Below are 11,782 nucleotides of genomic sequence, written 5' to 3' on the forward strand. Positions count from 1 at the left end.
CTCAAAAGGCACATTGAGGTCACCGAGCTTTATCCTTGGACAGAGGGGAGTGGGAGCACACATGATTTTTTCTTGATTATTAGGAGCAGTATACCTTTGGCAGTATAAACCAGAGAAACAGAAAAAGTATAAAGAAGAAAATTAAAATCATCTATATGTCAACTACCCAGAAATAATCACTGATGTTTTCCTTTCAGACTGTTTCTTATAAAAAGACCTTTAAAACAAATATATGTAGGATACATACAACATGCAATATATAGTCAAATTAATATAGCAAAATACATATTTCATATTAAAAGATTTGTTATATTAAACATATTCTGAATTCATAGACTATATAAACATATGAGTTATTTTATAATCATTCAGTGTAATATAATGCCTTAAAAAGCTAAACTGAGATAATATAAGGAGGGAGTTTTACTTTTTATTTGTTTATTTTTAATAGACAACAAATTCATGTGCTCCATAAATCAGAAGGCATGAGGGGTGGGTTCAATCCCTGGTCAGGGAACTGAGATCCTGCATGCTGTATAGCATGGCCAAAAATTATTTTTTTCAAAGAAAAGGCTCAAAAAGTTATAGGGTGAAAATATCCCTTTCATACCATCCCCCACCATGCATCTCCCCGCCTTGGACTAAATAAATATTCTTATAACCTTCCAGGAGCTTTATGCATAGACAAGAAGATAAACACGTATTATTTTTCCCTCTTTACAAAAATGTTACACAAGTGTTAGTCCCTTACTTTGCATCCTTCAGTTTTTACTTAGTATATCTTAGATACCATTTCCTATAAATATATAAGAAGTTTTCTTAGTTTTTTATGACTGCATACAATTCCATCATATTGTTGAAGGGAAAAACCAATTCTGACTCCATGTTGGAACTGTTTCTTTGACTTGCTTTCCGTTGCTTTTATTATTATAATCATACATAATAGCCTGCCTCAGAGAACCCTGCCCCTCTACTTGACTGTTAAAGTGCCTTTGTTCAGAACCCTGTCCACCTGTAGACGGCAGGAAGGAAGGAAGAAATAAACACATCCCCTGCCTGAGGCTTGCCATTCTAGGAGATATTTGCAGGATTAATGGCTGTCTTACCTTGTTTCCTCACCTCTCCCATCTCTGATCTATAAAAGAACCTGGCATCCAGACTCCACTAAGATGGTTATTTAGAGATATTAGCCTGCCGTCTTCTCAGTCAGCTGTATTTCCAAATAAAGTCATATTCCTTGACTCAACACCACATCTCTCAGATTCACTGGCCTGTCATGTGGCAAGCAGAGAGAGCTTGAACTTGGTAACAAATTTGGCTTAGCCATCCAGGATCTTTGCTTCTAGAGGCTAGCTGGCCCCTGTCAAGGAATATTGGGACAAGACCCTAGCAGCTGCCAGGACCCTCTTGATCATTCCTTCAAGATTCTGGGAAGTGGCACCGCTGCCCCAGGGCTTGGCAGTTTGAAACAAGGAACTGACCAACTTCTACACGTCAACGAACTCAATTTCATAGGGTAAGTCTCCCCAATTTGATAGCCAGTTGATTTGTTTGTGGCTTTGCATGCCCTTTTGTGTTATGAGTCAACAGACTTGGTTTTGTAGGGTGAGTTACTCTGGTGCGCACACTGGGGACATATTTCCCCCTCAATTTGGATTTTTCCTTTATGGGACAAACAAATTTGGCTGGGGTACCCTGTTGGAGAGGAGAATTATTGTTGGACTCTACCTCAGTTGGAACCAGTTCATTGGGGAACTAGTTCTGACGTGGGTAGGCTACCTAGTTGGAATTAGTTCATTTGTCTTTTAGGGTAAATTTACTTACCTGACTGGGAACCGGTTCCTCTGTGCATCAGTGCTGGAATTTGTGATATCTTTGTTGAAATTTGCCAACATCTTTTGTGTTTTGGTGTTATCAAACATAGAAATGGAAAATATTTCATCTATCCTAAAGGAAAGCTCTTTGGGGCATATATTAGATATGTTAAGATCAGAAGAGCAATGGCCCATGAATGGCTCACAATTAAGCAATCTTGCAGATAGAAATACTTTGCAAAGGAAAGGAACACTCTGAGAATGAGTGAATAGATCTGGAGGCTCCTTTGGACTTGAGGTGTCCAATTCCCATTTCCCCTATAGGAGCCCTGGGTAACTGACAGTGAAGAACTTCAGCTCCAGTTTGGGGAGCTTCCCCTGTGAAGGAAAACTCCTTTTATAAAGCATTTTGGACAAAGGTCATAGACCTAATGGAACTGGGAGGTCACGTTAGTGTGACTTTCCAGCTAGCTAGGTTTCGGTTTATTTTGGTTACTCTGGTAATTTGGTAATGTGCAGACATCTAGTACTAACTGCTTAAGCTAAAATGAGAAGGGCTTCCTCTAAGGTTCCCGCCCACCCCCATAGCAGCTCTCTCCTTTCTCTTTCCTCAAACCCTCTGTGAACAGGCTAGTGGCTATAGAAGTTGAGGAACTCCGGCCAGGGTTACTCTCTGGCATGTTCTGAAGACCCCACAGCCCACTGTGGCACAGTAGCTATCACCCAAGGAGGTGAGGGCTCTCCTTTCCACTTTCTCCTTTAAGCTAAGGACCAGGTCAATTAAACTTGTGTGCCATGGGCCAGGCACCTAAAAGCTAGTAAGGCAGCTGCTGCTTGAAGACGCCCACAGCAGGATAAGGGGGTCACAGAATAGCCCCGGCTCCTAGGGCATCTGCCCCCAGAAAGACAACTTCTGTGCAATGTCGGCACATACTGGTTCAGGCACATCACCGAGCCCACTTCTCTGGCTACTGCCTTCCCAGGAGGCCAGGACTCCGAGGTGGGCTCCTCAGCCTATCTTTCCTATTACCTTCACCTCTTTCCCCCTCAGTATTAAACAAAGGGTAGACAGAGTCATCCTAGGAAGAACTTGCTTGTAGCTTTGAGATGCAAATGTCCTATCTGGTCTTCTCAGGAACGCTCATCTCTGCTGTCTTCTAAAATTCAAATTTTAGAGAGGGTAAAATAATTTATAAGTTGGCTCGTCTAAGGTAATTAGAAATCTTAAGTCGTTTTTCTGCAAATGTTTAGCTGTCTAGCCAAGTGAGCTTGACTTGTTCCATGTATGAGAAACCCAATGTTAATCCAAGATTTTTTGTAAACTTATGGGTTTTACATTGCTATACCCGACTCAGGACTAAAATCTTGAAATAAGCACTGAGGCCACTCAGTGGATTTGGCCTTTTGGCTAAGATCAAGTGTAGTAACTTCCCTGGTAGCTCAAATGGTAAAGCGTCTGCCTGCAGTGCAGGAGACCCGGGTTTAATCCCTGGGTTAGGAAGATCCCCTGGAGAAGGAAATGGCAACCCACTCCAGTACTCCTGCCTGGAAAATCCCATGGACAGAGGAGCATGGTAGGCTACAGTCCAAGGGGTCACAAAGAGTTGGACACGACTGAGTGACTTCACTTTCCCTTCTTGCCATGATTGATTTGTAAAAGAGCTCTATTTAACTGGCTTAAATAAAAGTGCTTACAAACCAAACAATTCTAAGTACAAGAGAAATTAAGCTAAATGAATTACAGGTTCACAAGAACTGGGAAATATTCAATATTAAATTAGTACCTAGTATTAATGTTTAAAGTTTGTTAATGTAATTAATAGAGACATGTCTTGAGTGATCAACATATTAAATACAATATTAGGTATAATACTTTAATTGTGCCTAGGTTTAACATAAGCTAAATAAGATCTTATTATATTTGTTGCAAATATGTCAGCAAGGAAAGTGACTCAATGTGAAGAAACTTTTGAGGAAAGAAAGTGCAAATGGGAAAAGAGTTTTGAGTGAACTTTTAGAAATATATGTTATAGGATCTCTCCAGATATTCTAAAACTCAAAAGTTAAAATTGTGCTAAAATAAGTTAAGGGATGAAATATTTGTGGAAAATGGACTCCCAAAAGGGTTTTGTACATGATCAGTCAGGATTGACTAAGTTTAAAATAAGTTTAATTGAGTAAATCAAGGCAAATTGGAAGTGGTCAAACAGGAGATGACAAGAGTGAACATCGACATTCTAGGAATGAGTGAACTAAGATGGACTGGAATGGGTGAATTTAATTCAGATGACCATTATATCTACTACTGTGGGCAGGAATTCTTTAGAAGAAATGGAGTAGCCATCGTAGTCAACAAAAGAGTCCGAAATGCAGTACTTGGATGCAATCTCAAAAAAGACAGAATGATCTCTGTTCGTTTCCAAGGCAAACCATTCAATATCACGGTAATTCAAGTCTATGCCCCGACCAGTAATGCCGAAGAAGCTGAAGTTGAACAGTTTTAGGAAGACCTACAAGAACTTTTAGAACTAACACCCAAAAAAGATGTCCTTTTCATTATAGGGGACTGGAATGCAAAAGTAGGAAGTCAAGAAACACCTGGAGTAACAGGCAAATTTAGTCTTGGAGTACGGAATGAAGCAGGGCAAAGGCTAATAGAGTTCTGCCAAGAGAACACACTGGTCATAGCAAACACCCTCTTCCAACAACACAAGAGAAGACTCTACATATGGACATCAGCAGTTGGTTGACACCGAAATCAGATTGATTATGTTCTTTGCAGCCAAAGATGGAGAAGCTCTATACAGTCAGCAAAAACAAGACCAGGAGCTGACTGTGGCTCAGATCATGAACTCCTTATTGCCCAATTCAGACTGAAATTGAAGAAAGTGGAGAAAACCACTAGACCATTCTGGTATGACCTAAATCAAATCCCTTATGACTATACAGTGGAAGTGAGAAATAGATTTAAGGGACTAGATCTGATAGACAGAGTGCTTGATGAACTATGGATGGAGGTTCGTGACATTGTACAGGAGACAGGAATCAAGACCACCCCCCCCCCCAAAAAAAATGCAAAAAAGCAAAATGGCTGTCTGAGGAGGCCTTACAAATAGCTGTGAAGAGACAGGAAGCGAAAAGCAAAGGAGAAAAGGGAAGATATGCCCATTTGAATGCAGAGTTCCAAAGAATAGCCAGGAGAGATAAGAAAGCCTTCCTCAGTGATCAATGCAAAGAAATAGAGGAAAACAATAGAATGGGAAAGACTAGAGATCTCTTCAAGAAAATTAGAGATACTAAGGGAACATTTCATGCAAAGATGGGCTCAATAAAGGACAGAAATGGTAGGGACCTAACAGAAGCAGAAGATATTAAGAAGAGGCGGCAAGAATACACAGAAGAACTGTACAAAAAAGATCTTCATGACCCAGATAATCATGATGGTGTGATTACTCACCTGGAGCCAGACATCCTGGAATGTGAAGTCAAGTGGGCCTTAGGAAGCATCACTACAAACAAAGCTAGTGGGTGTGATGGAATTCCAGTTGAGATATTTCAAATCCTGAAAGCAGACACTATGAAAGTGCTGCACTCAATATACCAGCAAATTTGGAAAACTCAGCAGTGGCCACAGGACTGGAAAAGGTCAGTTTTCATTCCAATCTCAAAGAAAGACAATGCCAAAGAACGCACAATTGCACTCATCTCACACGCTAGTAAAGTAATGCTTAAAATTCTCCAAGCCAAGCTTTAGCAATACGTGAACTGTGAACTTCCAGATGTTCAAGCTGGTTTTAGAAAAGGCAGAGAAACCAGAGATCAAATTGCCAACATCTGATGAGTCATCAAAAAAATAAGAGAGTTCCAGAAAAACACCTATTTCTGTTCTATTGACTATGCCAAAGCCTTTGACTCTGTGGATCACAATAAACTGTAGAAAATTCTGAAAGAGACGGGAATACCAGACCACCTGACCTGCTTCTTGAGAAACCTATTTGAGGTCAGGAAGCAACAGTTAGAACTGGACATGGAACAACAGACTGGTTCCAAATAGGAAAAGGAGTACGTCAAGGCTGTATATTGTCACCCTGCTTATTTAACTTATATGCAGAGTACATCATGAGAAACGCTGGGCTGGAGGAAGCACAAGCTGGAATCAAGATTGCCGGGAGAAATATCAACAACCTCAGATATGCAGATGACACAACTCTTATGGCAGAAAGTGAAGAAGAACTAAAGAGCCTCTTGATGAAAGTGAAAGAGGAGAGTGAAAAAGCTGGCTTAAAGCTCAATATTCAGAAAACTAAGATCATGGCATCTGGTCCCATTACCTCACGGCAGATAGATGGGGAGACAGTGGAAACAGTGTCAGACTTTATTTTTTTGGGCTCCAAAATCACTGCAGATGGTGATTGCAGCCATGAGATTAAAAGACGCTTACTCCTTGGAAGGAAAGTGATGACCAACCTGGATAGCATATTAAAAAGCAGAGACATTACTTTTCCAACAAACGTCCGTCTGGTCAAGGCTCTGGTTTTTCCAGTGGCCATGTATGGATGTGAGAGTTGGACTGTGAAGAAAGCTGAGCACCGAAGAATTGATGCTTTTGAACTGTGGTGTTGGAGAAGACTCTTGAGAGTCCCTTGGACTGCAAGGAGATCCTACCAGTCCATCCTGAAAGAGATCAGTCCTGGGTGTTCATTGGAAGGACTGATGCTGAAGCTGAAACTCTAGTACTTTGGCCACCTGATGTGAAGAGTTGACTCATTGGAAAAGACCCTGATGCTGGGAGGGATTGGAGGCAGGAGGAGAAGGGGACGACAGAGGATGAGATGGCTGGATGGCATCACCGACTTGACGGACATGGGTTTGGGTGAACTCCGGGAGTTGGTGATGGACAGGGAGGCCTGGCGTGCTGCAGTTCATGGGGTCGCAAAGAGCTGGACATGACTGAACGACTGAACTGAACTGAACCGAACTGAGTAAAGGAATCTTTAAAGTAAACTGGTGCAAAACATAAATTTGGTTTTTCTATCTGTCAAAACAGACAAATTTTCTAAAGATGCTAAACTGTTTTTGATAACATATTTTAAGTTTTTTTACCTTTTAAGTGATCTGTTCTATATTTGCTTTTGGAATCTTTTATTGTTACTTTGGCTAAGTAATAACTACTTTTTCACGGGGAGCTATGATCCTATCATGCTTTAAAATGTTTTTTTAAGATTCTTTTGACAAAAATTCTCAAATCAAATTACCTCTAGCCAACTTTGGGATGCTACAAAGGGTCCCTGAAACACCCCAAAGGAAGACATTAACCTAATTATGTTTCTTTGGTATGTTAAACTAAGTGAGGGGTATTGTCACATGAGTAATAAATTTCAAGTTATATGGTAAATGATATAGATATTCTAGAGATTAATTGGAGTTCCCTAATATCTATCTCCTGGTAGAATATTATCATAATTCCAAATATCTGAAAGTGTTGTGTGTCACAGCAGTAACTGGGTTGCTTTATCAACTACATTGTAATCAGATTTAAACTTGCCTTCATATGTCTTTTGTCATTATAGACAGTTATGGTTTCACATTGATGCCTTTGCAAAAATGTATCCTCTTCAAGAAGATTTACAAAAAACATGTTTGGATGTTTTTTGTTTCTGACTTTCAGGCCATAATGCTGAACTGGGAAAGACACTGAAGAATTCTAATAGGGAAACTGATGGCTTCATAAAGCTGTTAACAAAAAGGAATAGTTACATAGGACTGAGTAAACTGGTAAACATGGTTATAATTTCTATGGTTTCAAACACATGAAAAGATGCTGAACATCACTCACTATCAGAGAAACACAAATCAAAATCACAATGAGGTACCATCTCATGCTGGTCAGAATGGCTGCTACCAAAAAGTCTACAAGCAATAAATGCTGGAGAGGGTGTGGAGAAAAGGGAACCCTCTTACCACTGTTGGTGGGAATGCAAACTAGTACAGCAGCTATGGATAAGTGTGGAGATTCCTTAAAAAACTGGAAATAGAACTGCCATACGACCCAGCAATCCTACTGCTGGGCACACACACCAAGGAAACCAGAATTAAAAGAGACACGTGTACCCCAATGTTCATCACAGTACTGTTTACAATAGCTAGGACATGGAAGCAATCTAGATGTCCATCAGCAGATGGATAAGAAAGCTGTGGTACATATACGCAATGGAATATTACTCAGCCATTAAAAAGAATGCATTTGAATCAGTTCTAATGAGGTGGATGAAACTGGAGCCTATTATAGAGTGAAGTAAGTCAGAAAGAAAAACACCAATACAGTATATTAACGAATATATATGTAATTTAGAAAGATGGTAGCAATGACCCCATATGCGAGACAGCAAAAGAGCACAGATGTAAAGAACAGACGTTTGGACTCTGTGGGAGAAGGTGAGGGTGGGATGATTTGAGAGAATAGCATTGAAACATGTATATTAACATATATGAAATAGATCGCCAGTCCAGGTTCGATGCATGAGACAGGGTACTCGGGGCTGGTGCGCTGGGATGACCCAGAGGGATGGGGTGGGGAGGGAGGTGGGAGGGGGTTCAGGATGGGGACACATGTGTGCCCATGGCTGATTCGTGTCGATGTACGGCAAAACCCACCACGATATAGTAAAGTAATTAGCCTCCAATTAAAATAAATAAATTAATTAAAAAATAATTTCTATAGCTTCTATCTAAAAGGGTTACTGGTTTAAATCTGTGTTTTGCAGTTATAAGGAAAACCTTCTCCTTAAACTAATTATGACTTACAGTAACTTGGTAAATTATATCTTTGTAAGCAAAATGGAAACCTTTTTCTCTCTAACTGGTGGACCCTGCCAGTAGCACACACTTGTCTCGGAGTTTAAGCCATCTGTAAATGTGCATGGCCAGTACGATGAAACTGTAGATAGCAGTTAAGTCAGTCACAGCTCCTTTGGTCGCTAGATGATGGTGACTGGATCACACCTAGTGACGTCAATCATCATTTTCATATGCTCTTGTTTTCAGACTGTGCTTTCTGTCTCCCTGCTGCTTTGTGTCATTGTCAAATGTTACTATCTGCATTACTTACATCCTGTTTAATTTATAAGATTGTCTCTTACAGTACCCAGTGTATAAGCAGGCCTTTAACAAAACTTACCTAGCTAGACATCATGAGAAAATAGATCACATCAGTAACATAAAATGATTGCAATAGTGTGATTTAGGTATGGGAAGAATCAACAAAGGAATATGTCTCCAGGATTATAATTAGACAGAATTCAGAGGATCTTTAATTATTGATGGGGCCTGGTGCAAAATTTAGCACCTAGAGTGGCTTTTCAAAGATTTTCACCTGATCTGGAATGAGTCTCCCAGCACTGTGGGACAAAATTTGATCACGAAGTATCTCCCAAATATTGGTCAAATTCCTGAGCAAGAGGGGAAAGTGAAATGAAAGTGAAAGTCGCTCAGTCATGTCCAACTCTTTGCAACCCCATGGACTGTAGTCCATGGAATTCTCCAGACCAGAATACTGGAGTGGGTAGCTGTTCCCTTCTCCAGGGGATCTTCCCAACCCAGGGATCGAACTCAGGTCTCCCACATTGCAGGCAGATTCTGGAGCTTCCTGACCCAGGAATTGAACCAGGGTCTCCTGCATTGCAGGTGGATTCTTTACCAACTGAGCTATCAGGGAAACCCAACCAAGAGGGGAGGATCTGAAAAATGGAAAATTTCCTGCCATCAGTGGTTGCAGCCCTCCAAAGTAAGCTGGTGAATCCTGAGGGAAAATACCTGCTATCTAGCAGCCATAAGACTGTGGCCACTCCCTATGGTGAGTGCTGAGAAAGCTCAGAATATGAGAACACAGGATTATAGACCCCAGATAGCTGAGGTGCACATCAAGAAAATGAGCCCTGACTCTTGCATCTTCCCATATGTAGAAAAGCACTACATTTCTTAACTTGAGATGCTGCCTCCTGGGTTCAAAGTTCAATATTTCGAAGTCTACAGGTGTAGACACTTCACAAGAGGAACAAAGGAAGACAAATGTCAACACTTGGAACACTAGCACCAATGGCAGACACTCTCAGAAAGATCCACCTTATGTAGCAGAGGGATCATTGCCTCCCTTTCCACAGGATTGTGGAATGGACTTGGACAGTGGGGAATTGTTGCAGGGAAAAGCCAATTCTGACTCCATGCTGGAACTGTTTCTTTGACTTGTTTTTTGTTGTTTTTGTTATTATAATCATACATAATGAGCTGCCTCAGAGAATCCTGCCCCTTTTCCTGACTGTTAAACTAAAAGTGTCTATTTTCAGAACCCTGTCCACCTGTAGATGGCAGGAAGGAAGAAATGAACACATCCTCTGCTTGAAACTTACCATTCTAGGAGATACTTGCAAGATTGATGGTCTTTTAACTTTGTTTCCTCACCCCCACCCCCATCTCTGATCTATATAAGAACCTGGCATCCAGACCCTGCTAAGACGGTTATTTAGAGGCACTAGCCTGCCATCTTCTCAGGTCAGCCAGCTTTACAAATAGTCATACTCCTTGTCGCAACACCTCATGTCTCAGATTCATTGGCCTGTCCTGCAGCAAGCAGAGTGAGCTTGGTAACAATATGAAGGTATTCTAATTTATTTAGCAAATCTCTGCTAATAGTCATTTGGGCTGTCTCCAGTCTTTGCATTTATAAACAGTTACTGTGCCGCCACCGATCACTCTGCACACACGTCGTCTCGCACAAGAATAACTCCCTCCACAGGCAGGCAAACTTCCTAGAAGCGCAATGCCAGGTCAGCGGACAGGTGCAGGTAGCATTTTGATGGATGTTGTCAAACAGCCTTCTGTAGCGGTGGTACTGATTGCTTTAAATGTCCTTCCTTTGATGTAAATGAGGGATAAAATCAGGTCTGAACTTAGACTCTACAGAAGCTGGGTTAAAGGTGGGCAGACGGCCTCCTTACCGGCTGTTCCAGCAGGGCAGGGGAGAGCCGCCTGGACAAAGCAGCTGGAGCTGTGAATCAAGAAACGTTACGGACTTAGAACTGAGAGGATAAGACACAGATGGCACTTGGATGTGAGAGCGCAAAGGTCTGTGACAGGGTGACTGGGTAGGTGTGGAAATGTGTCTGAACTAAGACGACAGGAGAAACAGAAGCAGGCAGAGACGTAAGGGGTCCCCTGAAGTCTCCTTTTTTCAAAGTGTGGAGGTGTTTGTTACAATAATAAAGCTCTTGATTTGTTTCATTTTCCTATGTTAAGGAAAATGAGCTTCACTCTGAAAAAAGGTAAAACGGACACATTAAGAGGGGATTGAAGATCTGCCTTTAAAGACAGATTCTTGGCCACACATGTTTGCCACCTCTTCTGTGACCCACTAAAACGATTAAAAAGCAATGAGGAGTGCTTGCTTCGGCAGCACATATACTAAAATTGGAACGATACAGAGAAGATTAGCATGGCCCCTGCGCAAGGATGACACGCAAATTCGTGAAGCGTTCCATATTTTTAAAAAACTGGAAATAGAACTGCCATATGACCCAGCAATACCACTCCTGGGCATACACACTGAGGAAATCAGACCTGAAAGAGACATGTGCACCCCAGTGTTCATCGCAGCACTGTTTATAATAGCCAGGACATGGAAGCAACCTAGATGCCCATCAGCAGACAAATGGATAAGGAAGCTGTGGTACATATACACCATGGAATATTACTCAGCCATTAAAAATAATTCATTTAAATCAGTTCTAATGAGATGGATGAAACTGGAGCCCATTATACAGAGTGAAGTAAGCCAGAAAGATAAAGATCATTACAGCATACTAACACATATATATGGAATTTAGAAAGATGGTAATGATAATCCTATATGCAAAACAGAAAAAGAGACACAGATGTACAGAACAGAATTTTGAACTCTGTGGGAGAAGGCGAGG

The 11,782-nt window shown here is 41.1% G+C and overlaps 1 non-coding gene across 1 annotated transcript; it reads left to right on the forward strand.

Moving 5' to 3' along the window:
* The first annotated feature begins 11,246 nt into the window (after nt 1–11,246).
* On the forward strand, nt 11,247–11,353 carry LOC133069772 (U6 spliceosomal RNA). Its single transcript, XR_009695986.1, has one exon. It is a non-coding gene; the product is annotated as a U6 spliceosomal RNA (small nuclear RNA).
* The last annotated feature ends 429 nt before the right edge of the window (nt 11,354–11,782 follow it).

Source organism: Dama dama, chromosome 14 (genome assembly GCF_033118175.1).
Source record: "Dama dama isolate Ldn47 chromosome 14, ASM3311817v1, whole genome shotgun sequence".
Lineage (NCBI taxonomy): Eukaryota > Metazoa > Chordata > Mammalia > Artiodactyla > Cervidae > Dama > Dama dama.